A 13,753-nucleotide genomic window follows, 5' to 3' on the forward strand; every position below is an offset into this window, starting at 1 on the left:
TATATATATATATTTGTTTTTGAAACGCCCGAGGGCTAATTTTATTGAAATTGAAAATGTACATAAATGTTGTATGAGAGGACCCAATAAAGACGCCCTACCCATACGATACACAGACACTAATATCCTAAAAAGATAAGACATAGATAAAACTCTAAAATTCATAACTCGCAGAAAACCAGTTGCTAGGGACGAGCCAGCTTGGTCCTGCCTCTGCCTCTGGTTCTAGGAACAGAGACAACTAACAAATTGCTGAGTGTCGTGACATTACCCGAAGTTACTAAAGTATCATCCATTAAGTTCCTAAGCTGGGGTGTGCCTCCATTCTTCTTTTTCTTCCTAGATATGTATACCTGTCATCCCTCATCCGAAGACTGACTCATCTGATCAGTGCGATCAACAGATTGTCGGGCATGTAGAAGAGGATGAGCCCCTAACTCTTGATTAATAGTAACAACATTCTCATTCTGAAGAGATGATAAATCTGTCTCCTCAGCACCTGTTGCTTCCTAAGGTTGTGGAGCTGCGATACTATCCTGATTATTGGACCGAAGAATATCCTTTGGAGGTAAGGATTTTGCAGTATTGTTTTAAATAGTGATAGAGACTGTAGGATGCCCAAGTGAACCATCTGTCAATACATCAGTCGGAAGAACAGAAACAGTATTGTCTTCGGTAGTGGGAGGGGTATATATTATGCGATATATATATATATATATATATATTGAAAAGGCAAAATTCATTGATAAAAAAAGGTAAGGATACAAAAGTTTTAGTGATTGGGTACAAAGAGCTAACTCACAGAGATTACAAACGTATTCCCCAAAAAATAAAACAAAAAAGAAACATCTCCTAATCATGGTTGGTGTAGTCGGTCGGTATATCGCTTCCCTTTCCCCTGGATCTAGGGAGGGAGTCCAGTAGTATACTGAGGTATGGGCTTCCACCCAAAACAATGATACAGTCATCCTGAGAGTAACTGAGATTTGACATTCCTTTTTTCTTCTTCCTAGATTTGTAAACCTGTTAATCATCTGTCGAATATATATATATATCACTAGCATGGTTAATTATCGTCCAGACTTCATGAGATTCCATATTGGGTGGGTTTTATGAAATCTGTTTCTCTATTCATTCCTTTTATCATATTTAAATTATAATATGGGCTAACTATTTATAAAAGAGAGATGAAATATTTATTAATGTTATATATCATCATTAATGAGAATATTCTCCTTTTCTGTTCTATTCTCCTTCCTATATATAGGCGTATAAATGCTTGTATGAGAATGAAAATTCAGTAAATATATAATCTTTATAATTCTCTCTTCTAACCCGCCATCAAAGCTAACCAGATCTATTCTTACATTGTCCATGTGTTCAACAAACCAATGTCAATCAATTTCTTCATATTCACTAAACCTATGCTTATGATCATTTATGCATGTAATCCACATTTTTTTCCGCACCCATGTGACCCATTGATACCAGAAATACTCAAACCGTAATAACAAAATCAAATATGATCAAGCAAAACAACTAGGGTTATAATCAAGACTCGAAAAAAAATAAAAAATGAAAACACAACAAACATCAAGATCCATCTAGGGCCGAGAAGTAAAATTCGGGGACAAATGTCAGGCTTGGTGGTTGGTGGCTGAGTAGGGCAAGTTTGGACGTGGATGGGTAGAATAGGAAAGGATGGGTGGCTGGCGGCGGAAATCAGGGAGAAGAAAGATCTCAGGTGGCCGGTGGAGGAAAGCTAGTGGAAGGAGGTGGCAGGGAGGTTGGCGGCCGTAAACAGGGGTGTAGGGGATAACAGGTGAGGATGTCGTCTGGGAACAGGATAGAGGTAGGTAGGGAGCAAACCGACGACAAGAATCTGGAAGGGAAAAGGGAGATATCAGGGTGGCTGCTAGAGTTGGAGAGGTAGGGAGGTAGCGAGCCGACGACAGGAGGTAGGAAGCAATAAGCATTGTAATCATCATAATATGGTGTCAGCTCCGAGACATTGAACGTGACTGAAACATTGTAATCCCCTGCTAGATTGCTTTTATATGCATTATCATTTAGTTTCCAAAATATTCTGAAAGGTCCACATGCTCCGGACTTGAGTTTCCCTAGTGCTCCTACTAGGAACATGTCTTTCTTCAACTAGATTCACAGTAGATCTCCTTCGTTAAAGGTCACCTTTTTCTTTGTCTTGTTCGCTTGTGTCTGGAACTTGCGATTCTGCTTAATGATCTATTTTTTTATTTCCTCATGGAGTTTAAACCCATTCCTCAACATCCTCACGAAACTCGGATGTCAGCAGCAGCGGTACCAATTTGAGTGGGATAAGCTGGTTGCACCTGTGCACGATCTCAAATGCATGCAAGCTGTAGTTTAACTCACGGATTTGTTGTACGCAAACTTAGCCTAAGCGAGAATCAAATCCCACTGCTTAAGATTTTTCACAAGAAAGCATCTCTGCAAATTTCCAAAGCTCTTCTTTACTACCTTCGTCTAACCGTCCGTTTGCGGGTAAGCTACGGAACTAAATTAAAGCTTAGTGTCTAGTTTTCCCCAAAAATTCCTCTAGACGTGACTCAATAGCTAGACATCTCTGTCAGAAGTGATGGTCCTGGGTATCCCGTGCAACCTTATAATCTCCCTGAAGTGCAAGTCGGTGACATGCTATGCATCCGGTGTCCAGTGGCAGGGAATGAAATGCACCATTTCTTTGAATCGATCCGCCACGACCATGATTGAATCCTTATCCCACTGTGTCCTTGAAAGTCCCGACAAAAAATCCATGTTAATATCCACCCACGGAGCCTCTAGTACTTGTAAGGGGGTGTATAACCATACATTTTGCCTGTGGTTTTTGCTATATGATAAACACTGCATTGTCTGACGTGTCACTCCACTTCTCTCGGTAGTCGGGGCAAAAAGAAGTGTTCTCTCATAAGTGCGAGAATCTTGCCCCTGCCAAAATGCCCTATGAGTCCTCCACTGTGGCTTTCCTGAACAATGGACTCCCTTCGTGAATATCTAGAAATGTACAACTTGCACTGGTAAAACAAATATCCATCAGCGTTGTAATACTGCCCGATAGCTTCTCCTGACACTGCTCCCAAATTTTCCTGAAATCCTCGTCTGTATCGTATAGCTTATTCACTACCTCAAAGCCCACGACTGGAGCTTCATTCACTACCTCAAAGCCTACGACTGGAGCTTATATCTCAATGATCAACTAGTGACTACCTCAGTGCATCGCTACCCAGTTCTAACTCTCTGCTTGTGCTTAAGCACAAAATGGAATAATGCTAAGTACTCCACCTAAGTATCTGTCAGCTCCGCAGTGTCAACTTCTTCAAATCAAATAGATTAACAAGGTACGATAGAAGTATAGGAGGACTTCTACCGTTATCCTAACCGGTAATTTGTAACATTTATATGATTAACAGTTTATAGTTGTTCAAGTACTATAACAAACCATAGCTTGTAGCTCCACAATTTAACTTGCAGCTCTGCTTGTTCTATGACTTTGTTTATTGGCAATGATAGCTTGCATACCTTCTTCTTATTATGTTTCTAGCTATAAGAATTAAGTCTTCGACTCTATGAATTTCTTGATTATGAGATAGAATTAAGGAGGCTATCTTTCAAATTGAAAGAGATTTGTAGTTAAAAACAACAGTAATAATGGGAAGTATAAAACAATTCCACTAGAATTTTATTTTGATCGAATGAATTTTTGGTTAGAAGCAATTTCATTTAACCTTTTAAGTTCCAGGAGACGTGAGGCTTAGATCATCTATTTAGTGGTTTCTTACATTTTTGATTCTTATCTCTAAACTTAATATTTGGATTACCCATGTGATTGAGTTATGACAAATTTGATGCAATTTCATATATGGTGTTTCCAATCAAACATGTTCTTCTATTATTATGTTCCTAAATTTTTATGTGATTTATATTAGAAGGTTTTTTATTTTTTTACTCACATATCTGAATATGCTCTGATATCGTTCTAGGACTCCTAGAAAGCATTTGGGAAGTGGATTTCGAGGGGAGGTAGTTGTAGAATAGCGAGAGAAGGCTAATATGTGTGAACGACAATGCAATGTTCCCAAAATCATAATACTTAAATCACTTCTGGCTGGGATGAATTTGGAGGTGCTAGAGGTCTCCATCTTATCTCCACTCTGAACTGATTTTTCCTCTAGCGAGGTAAGCTAGGATGTTCCACTGTGTGTACTCTTGCCTGATCCTATAATTGAACTCTGTCTGTAAAGTGTGGCAATCAACTTATGATGTTCTTTCTCCACTTTCAATGCAAGGGTATGTACATTAAGTAATAAGGCTGCAACTGAACCATATTTCTAATAGATGATCTCAATCCTCCAAATTAACTTGCCACTATGTGCTCCTCTAGTTCAACCAACTCACATTTCAGTATGAGTTGATCAAAGTTAGTTGTGTACTCCTCCATAGAAGTGTCTCTATGACGTAGGTTGTGGAGCTTTATGATTTGCTCCATTATCTGAAGTCACTTGATAAACTTATCTAGATCCATGTAACCATTGAATCCTATAAATCAACATTTTCTCAAAAAACTTGGCTTCTTCTTTGTATTCCATGCTAAATTTTCGATATATTAGTTCATCACTGGAAATTGGCTGGTGGAAAGAATTTAATTCCACTTCTCGATCTAATAAGTCACTGTTTAGGCTACGGATGACATCCTCGTATTGTGTCTTTTCAAAGGCGGCAAGCCTTTATTAAAGTTGGAGGATACCCTGCTGCACCTCCGACATAATAAGCTGCAGAACACCTCGCTGAGGGTTTCTCCTTGGCGGCAAGATATCCTTTCATCTCGATCAAGTTTTTGGTTGTTGTAAGATTGTCAATCAAGGTTGATCAGGGGTTAAGGTTTTAGGAGTAGGCGTTTCGATAGAATTTTTTGCAGAGGTAAGAATGGTTGATTTTGAAACTTTAGGCTCGGGGCTAGAAATTGTGGTAAGGATGATTTAGGTGTAGTATTTTATTTTATTTATTTTTTTGGAATTTTGGATTGGCACAAGAAAGACAAAACTCTAAAAAATCTAAACCTTGCTAGGAATCTCATACCCTCCTAGAAGATATTTGGGAAACATATTTTAAGGAGAGCTGATTGTGGAATAATAATGAAAGGCTGATATGTGTGGTTGACAATGTTCGGAAGGATTACAACGATAAATCTGTTGTTCGAGAGCAGGTTTGACATATCGTTGGAGGCTATCCCAACTAAGAAAAGTGAAGGGAACTCCAAATCGACAAAGTTTGAGTAACGAGGAGATTTCACCGCCTGTTCTTAGACAAGATATAGGCATACCACGAGTAGAAGAAAATGATACAACACTCATTAGGATAGAAATCATAGCCTACAATTTTCAAAACTCACAAACAAAGCAAATAACTGAAAAAAAATAAAACAACAAGATATAAAAAATTCCCTTATAGAAAAAACCTACTTGGAAAGAAGAAAATATGAAATAAATCTAAAAGAAAAGAATTCAGGCTGAAATAGGTAAAAGGATAAGAAATTAAGGTTTGTTGAGCGAAGGATCCAACAATACTCATGAATTTGCAAACCATAGATGTCCCGCGATCGGTAGTCGATTCTGCAATATAGAATTACACATTTTGAAGAACAACTGTTCCCGCCGTTTTGTGGGCACGAGCATCACCAGTGTCAAGCTAGGCCTTGAGCACAAATACGTAGGGTTGGAAACATGGCACCCACTACTAGGCTAAAGGGGTTGCACAATTAGAAAATAATTAAATTATCATTTGCATGATTTATGATATTCCCAATTTTCATCTAAAATAATAAATATTTATTTAAATTAGAAGTCCATGTCTACAAATTTGAACTTGTATGTGTGACTTTGCACATCTATCTTAGATTTACCTTATCAAATCTTTGACCCTAAAATAATTTGCGTCACCATTCATGTTGATAAATATTTATCTATCAATATAGTAATAGTTTAACCACCCTTATCCTTATTTGTGATCCTAATATCTCTATACTCTCATCGCAACAATATCCTGGTTGTGTGGGGTTCTCATGCCCAATTATGTGGATGCACGTCTTTCTGAACCTACGATATCTCTGTGTACAAGCTCGAGTGTGTAGGTGACCTGCCCATGCACCCACATATGTGGCCTCACACCTTGCCGCTGCACCCTTTCTTGGCATTAGCATCCATAGCAAATACTATTAGCACACTTTTTTGGGTTTTGGCCTTGATGTTTCTCCTTGAGCTACTCACACCTCAATCAAAATCAATGTTACCAATGTATTTTTTTCCATAGGCTAATAAGTGTTTCCTAGGGACGCCATAAGTCACATTCTTTGCGCCCAAATGATGCTCCTCCACTCCACATACCAATTGCCCTTAGGGTTTCAACTGAAACCCCAATTTTGCGTCTTCGACTACTGTCATCCCTCATCTTGGGAGCCCTCATGGAGGCTCCTACTTACGCTTACAAATCATTGGATTGTGTGCCTTATGTTACTCACACTCAATCCTTTACAAAAGTTGCTAGGGGGTTGAGGGCATTGAGAATTCATTGTGCTTCATCCAAACTTCTTGTTTTTTATTTTATGCAAGATTCAGCAAAACCACAATATAAACAACTTTAATTTTTTAGGCGAACGTGCTCTCATTTTCATCGAAGATGAGATTTCAGAACTTGCAAGTCACCCTCCTCCATTGTATGCAAGTTCCTATGGCCAACCCAAATTTGGATATTATTCATAAAATTATGTTAAACTTAAACACAATTGATGATTTCACTGTTGGGGGGGTCATTAACCTACAACTTATCATTAAAAGAGTATCTTAGAAACATGTTACACGACTCTTCTCTTGGCGATATTACAATTCCAAGGTTTTCAGAAGCGCATGCTAAAATGATCAACTCTTTCTAGGAACCACTTATCATTCTTGTTTGGATTGCCTTTTCTAGTTTTAATTTATATTTTTCAACCAATTCACTTTATACTTCCTGATTAGTAATTTTAGTAAGTTGCTACAGGTTGAGGCTGTTATGGATTAATTTTTTAGGCTAACTATGGCCAAAATTCCACTAGAACTGGACATTTCTCTTCCTGTTGAAAAGGAGCCGTAAATTTGTACCTCATCTCATGGCTATTGAAAGATGTTAGAAGTTGAAGGCATTCCTTCACTCTTACAAGATTTTTAAGCAAAATTACGCTTGAATGTTTCAATGCTCATCTGGAATTGAGAAATCAAACTTGTAGGTGTAGAAGGCGCATAAAATGATCAGATTCCACCTTCAATCATGATGGTTGTTGCTCCACTTACTTTAGAACAGGTTTACACTTATAATTTAAAACCAACCAAAAAAATCTCTTAGGGATCCTGAATGTTTGTGTTTATCCTAATAGCCCCACGAATATGGTAACCACATCATTTACAATAATGGACAAGGATCCCAACTTGCCTATTAATTAGAGCCTTATCTTCTTCCTACATTTAATATGTTGAATACCATGACTCACAATAGCCTTAAGATACCATATGTGGACATTCAAAGTGCCAAACATAAAAAAAGAAAAATCAATATGAATTTAAATAGAAAAATACAACCGACTCACAAAAAACTGAAATTGCTAACACAAAGCTGCTAGGGCAAGATACGGGGGATGGTGGTTGTGGTGATCGGCAAAGATTTCGGCCACTTAAGAGGCGACAGAGGGTGGTTAGAGAGTAGGATAGTGAAGCAGCAGCAAAAAGGGAATGCAGCGGGCTATGGCGGCGACGTCGGATGGTTGAACAGCACTAGCATAACTAGGTGATGGGGTTGTGGGGCTACAACAGTGATGCAGTATGGCATAAAGGATCGAGGAAGCTACTGAAATCGCTGAACAATGGTAGGCATCACGACGAGGGTTTATGGGGCTGCGGTTGCAAGGTAGTAGGCTGAGAGGAGGTGGAGGAGGGTGCTGGGATGGCTATGACAGCGATGGCAGCAATAGGGAAGGCTAGAATTGCAAAAAGGTAGCAAGTGGGCTGTCCTCGGGATGATGACAGCAAGGAGAAAGGTTGGTGGCAAGGGACAACAAATTGGGAGGGGAGGAGAGGTGGTAGACAACTGCAGGAAGACAACAAGGTGGTTGTTTTTGGAACCTCCTATCGTGGGGGAGAGGGTGAGTCTTCAGAACCCACCTGCCCTAGATATCACCGATAATACAAGTAACAATACTTCTACTGCTTCAATACTATCTCATTAGGTTGAGCAAGCTGTTAATGTTACTCAGGCTCATGGGGATCGTGATGTGCAATAGCCTACACCTGTCCGACCAACGTTAGAATCTACTGATCAGATGAGTCAATCATTGGATGAGGAATGACAGGCCTACACATCCATGAGGAAGAAGAAGAATGGAGACCTACTTGAGCTTAGAAATCTGATGGATGATATTTTAGTTACTACAGACAATGATACTCACCTTTCTAATTTGTTAGCCGGCACACTTCCAAGAACTAGAGGGAGAGGGAAGACTAAAGTGAGGCGTCTCTAGCACTTGCGTCCTTTTGTCGCGTTTTGATTTTTTACCTTTATGTATCTTTGCTTCATTTGAGTTTTGTGTGAGTTGTACTGTGTGAGTTGGACTTTTTTTTAGACCCTCTCATACAACGTTTCTGCATCTTTTCAGTATTAATATATTTGTCTTTGTGTTTTTTCTAAAAAAAAAAAAAGAGGTGAGTGAATACAAAGAGCCCACTCACAGGGATTATAAACGTATTCTCCAAAAATAGAACAAGAAATAACTCCTAATCATGGTGGGTATAGTTGATGGATAAACCGCTTCCCTTTCCCCTGGACTTAGGGAGGGAGTTCAACATCATACTGAGATGCGGGCTTCCGCCCGAAACAATGATACAATCATCCTGAGAGCTACTCCTGAGAGCTACTGAGATCAAACATTCATTTTTTCTTCTTCCTAGATTTATAAACCTGCCAATCATCTGCCAGAGGTAGTCCGTGCGAACAATAGATGGATTTTCACTGGAGGTAAACTGCTGATCCCACTCAGCCTGCAGCATACCTTGATCCTGACACTCCTCCGTAACTTGAGTAATCCCTTCTCTCGCAATAAGTGACTCAAAGACCAAATTCGTACTATTTGTAATCTGAGGAGCTGCCTTAAAAACAGTAAGCAGAAGCTGCTGGTCTGATTGGTGAGGAATAACCTAATGAGTCAAATTCTCGTTAATCAATTATGTGTCTGCTATATTTTCCTCCACATGGATGATGTTTTTAGGACCTGTCAATCTCGACTGTGGATGAAGCTTGAAGCATTTGACAGGGGTGTGCCCAAACAGTTTACAGTGATTGCAGTAATAGGGTCTTTGTTCTACTATAATTGGCTACCAAGTCATATTTCGTCCACATCAGGGAGGGTGATATCCATTTCAACAATAATTCTTACAACCGAAGGCCTAGTTAGATTGAAGGTGGGTGTATCCAATTTCATAGGTCTCTCTACAGTAGTTCCAATAGAATAGAGGACTTGATGGTAGAAGTAGTGCAACTTTAGGCTATGTAGTTTAAACCAGATTGGAATTATAAGTGGTTATTGACTATGGTTAAATTCAAGAGACCACTTAAGCAGTTTCATATATTTTTCCTTTATTGTAAAAAACTTTTTGGAAAATATTTTGGCATAGTCTTCTACTTTAGATAGTTGTATCATCACATATCTCCCATCAAATAGGCCAACCTTCCAAAATCCCAATAGTTTGAGATCATTAAAAGCCTTTCGAACGATCTCCACTTTGCGATGTCCCGATTGAAACTTCCCAATGAAAGTGAATTTGAATTTGTTAACCAAGTTGGAAACTTCAACATTAGAGAAGAATATAGCCAGTTTGCCACTTTTCCTATCCGTCTTCTTGATAAGGTTGCAGTACTCCTAACCTTCGAATGATTCATGATAAACCTGAGGGAAAAACTGATCTGATCCCATAGAGCCAACCATATCAGCAAAAGAAGCTTTCCCAAGGTTTAAAACTGAAATAGTCGATGGTTGAGAAGGAGCACTAGCCATGGAAGTTGAACAGCGACAAGCTACAGAGCAGATGGAGCCACAAAAGTCGAAGCCGCAGGAGACCGCAAGAGGCATAGCTGAGAAAGGAGGCGCGACGAAGAAGTGACGCCACACGACGTAAAGTTCTTCAAGAGTGAAAGAGCTGCGAACCGAGAGCCGCAGAAGGCGCAGCTGACAGATGCACGACAAAGAAGCGACGTCGCACGACACCTCTCCTTCGAGCCGAACGATGCGCGACAAGTCGACACCATACGACACACACGAAGCACAACAAAGAAGAGGAGGTACGACGAAGAGCAAATCGATGAAGAGATACCAGGTTTCGCCGTAATGGCGAAACCCTAGCAGAGCAAAATCAGAACAGAGGACATTTCCTAGGGCAGATTATATTGAAATAAAAAAAGATACAAAAAAGTTGTATGAGAGGGCCCAATAAATGATACCCTACTCATACCATACATGGTACAAAAATATCCTAACAAAAAGATACAAAAGACTCAAAAAAAAAAAAAAGAAAATATGCAAAAACAAGTGTTTATGGTTTATGGACGAGACAATTTAGACCTGCCTCTTCCTCTAGTTCTTGGAGCGGATCAAGATAGCAAACTCTGAAGTGTTGTTCCATTGCCAGGAGTGACCAAGGTATCATCCATTAAGTTTCCAAGCTGAACAGTGTCCCCAACCTTCTTTCTCCGCCGAGAAGTGCCAACTTGACATTCTTCTTCTGAAGACTGATCAGACGTAGAAGAAAAGACAGTTTCAACGATGAGTTCCTGAGTTTGTGTAGGACAGTCTTCCAAAACTTGAGAAACACCTGCCCTCTCAATAGGTAATTCTACCAACTGATTAATTGTAGTAAGATGGTTTGTGTTTGACACTAAATCTTCCTCATTAATATTAGGAGACACCTTTTCCATCATCTGAATGTGAATGATCGCTTCATCCCTATCTTCAATCACCTCATAGAGGGGAGCATGAGCACCCTCCACGGTAGGCAGAGCCTGAGAGGGTAATATGTTCACTCCAGTAGAAGAAGGGGCAGTGGCCACATCCTGCCTTCCAGGGGCAACCACTTGACTCTCCTCCAAGAAACGACCCTTATCAACATTTTCCGAAACAATATCAGTAGACAAACCATTTTGCACCGTATTTACCATGGGCATAGCAGTAGGTATCACAGGCAGTGAGGAAGAGGGTATAACCTCCGCAGAAGAAACATGAGGTGGGGCTACAGCAGACCGAAGATGGGTATGCAACCGATAATAGGATGAAGAGCTATGATCAAACATTCCACAGTAAGAGCAGTATTGGGGATGAGGTCTCATCATAATCTTCTGCCAATAACCCTGATGAGGGGAGAATCCAAATCTCCCCTGGAAAGGGTTGAGTGATGTCGAGCTCTACAAACACACAAGTTTCAGATGGCCTGGTTGTATCTGGCGTGGGAGTATCGACCTTCAGCGGTTTCCCAAAAGCAGTTGCCAATATATAAAATGTTTCATAATTGAAGAGATGCACCTTGAGCCCTGGAAAATTAACCCAAACCGGGATAATAGGAGCGGGAATTAACCCAAACCGGGATAATAGGAGATTCCAATTTAAGATCAAAATCCACTATCCATTTCAGAAATTTCATAAAACGATTATCAATTTTGAGAATTTTTGAGCAAAGAGTTGGGTATAATCTGCGGCATTTGAGAGTTGAATGAGAACGTGACGGTCATCTAGCGAACCAACTTTCTAACTCCCTGTGAGCTTAAGAGAATCGAAATGCTTTCTAATAATCTCAATCTTGGGATTTCCATACAGAAATTTCCCAACAAGAGTATATCTACATACTGAAGTCAATATACTTGTTTTCTCATCAGTGAGAAACAAAGCGGGTTTGTCATTCTTTCTTCCCAGTATTTTAATAAAGGTATATCCACCTCCAGATTCATGTGCATCATGAAATTCTTGAGGGAAGAAACAGGAACGGCCGCCTGCACCCAGAGTAGAACCCCCGGAGACAGCCGCCGCATAACTCGGGGCCATTCCCCAAAACCGGAACTAGAAACAGGGAACACAAATCTCGAAAGCAGACGAAAAAGGCCACAGAATGCGACAGGAATATCGCAGCGTAGGGTAGGTAGCAGACGAGAATGCAAATTGCAACTGGGGACGAAGGCTCGACCGACGCACTCGAACGCAGACGACGACGGAAAACGACGCAGTCTGCGACGCGACCAAGGACGTGCGAGTCTACGTCCGAAGCCTGAGGAACAGTAGCACGGCGAGAAAGATGGAGTGAAAGTCGGAGGCTAACACTGGCTTTCACCATCAAGCGAAACCTTAGCAGAGGAATTCATATTGACTACATATATATATATTATGAAAAGCTCAAGGGCTGATTTTATTAAAATAGAAATGATACATAAAAGTTGTGTGAGAGAACCCAAAAGAGGCACCCTGCCCATACGATACAAAATACAGTAATACCCAACAAAAAGATACAGATAGACTCAAAAAAAAGTAAAACAAATTTAAAACATGCAGAAAATAAGTACTTAGGGACGAGTCAGTTTAGTCATGCCTCTTCCTCTAGTTTTAGGAGCGGAGCCAGATAACAAACTTTGAAGAGTCGTGTCATTGTCAGGAGTAACTCAAGTATCATCCATTAAGTTTCCAAGTAACTCAAGTATCATCCATTAAGTTTCTAAGTTGGAGTGTGCCCCTAGCCAACATATAAACGGGATATCTCCGTCTCTGCTGCTAGGGTTTGCATTTCTATGGCGATTTGGGTGATCCTTCGTCATGGTGCGTTCTTTCGCCGCAGTCACGACTGGCGGCCGTGGTGAGGCGAGTCGGAGGCCTCGCTTTTACGCTAGCGTCACCGCTGATGGTGTTCTAACTTCCCCTCTGTTTTCTACAAAAATCTCGAGCTCGATTCTGTCTCCCCTTTTATTCGCCGCCCCGACTGGAAAGGGGGAAAGTTTGCTCTCTTCCTCACTGATGCTGAGAATGTTGAACTTGCCTCTTCTTGTCGTTGACATCTAGTCGGAAAGTTCATTTATGGTATTCCTAAGCTAGATTTTCTTAGACAACACTTTGAGTTGATGAAGCTCACGGGAGAGTGGAAAATTGGTCCGCTGGATGGAAGACACATTTTGATTCAGTTAGCGAACGAGGAAGATTACACTCGGCTGTTAGGCGTACGATTTGGTTTGAGAACGTTGGGATGAAGGTGCTAAAATGGTCTTCTAGTTTTGATCCCCAGGCAGAGGCTCTGGTCATCCCTGTCTGGATCAGGTTCCCTTATCTGAAAGTTCATCTTTTTAATCATGAGGTTCTTTTCTCTTTAGCGGCTATGTTTGGGAAACTGCTAAAATTAGATGCTCCTACGTATAACCTTACGTGACCCTCCTTGGCTAGAGTTCTGATCAAAAGGGATGTCACTTTACCTCCTTCGGATGAGGTCTGGATCGGTTCGGAGCATATAGGTTACTGGCAGAAGGTAAGTTTAGAGCAACACCCTTCCTATTGTAAACATTGTCAGATGTTTGGACATGATCAAGAGCACTGTTTCAAGTTTAATCCTGATTTAAGGAAAAGGGAGGGGAGGATTCAGCCGCAGGGGCCTGATGGTGCGGCTGCTTGGTCGTC

At 40.5% G+C, this 13,753-nt stretch overlaps 1 protein-coding gene across 1 annotated transcript in view; it reads right to left on the reverse strand.

Annotated features, from left to right (window-relative positions):
* Positions 1-13,753, reverse strand: part of LOC110028552 — a 187,969-nt gene that overhangs the window by 10,719 nt on the left and 163,497 nt on the right. The gene's annotated exons all lie outside the window — the stretch shown is intronic.

The sequence above is a fragment of the Phalaenopsis equestris genome, unplaced genomic scaffold (genome assembly GCF_001263595.1).
Source record: "Phalaenopsis equestris unplaced genomic scaffold, ASM126359v1 Scaffold000513, whole genome shotgun sequence".
Lineage (NCBI taxonomy): Eukaryota > Viridiplantae > Streptophyta > Magnoliopsida > Asparagales > Orchidaceae > Phalaenopsis > Phalaenopsis equestris.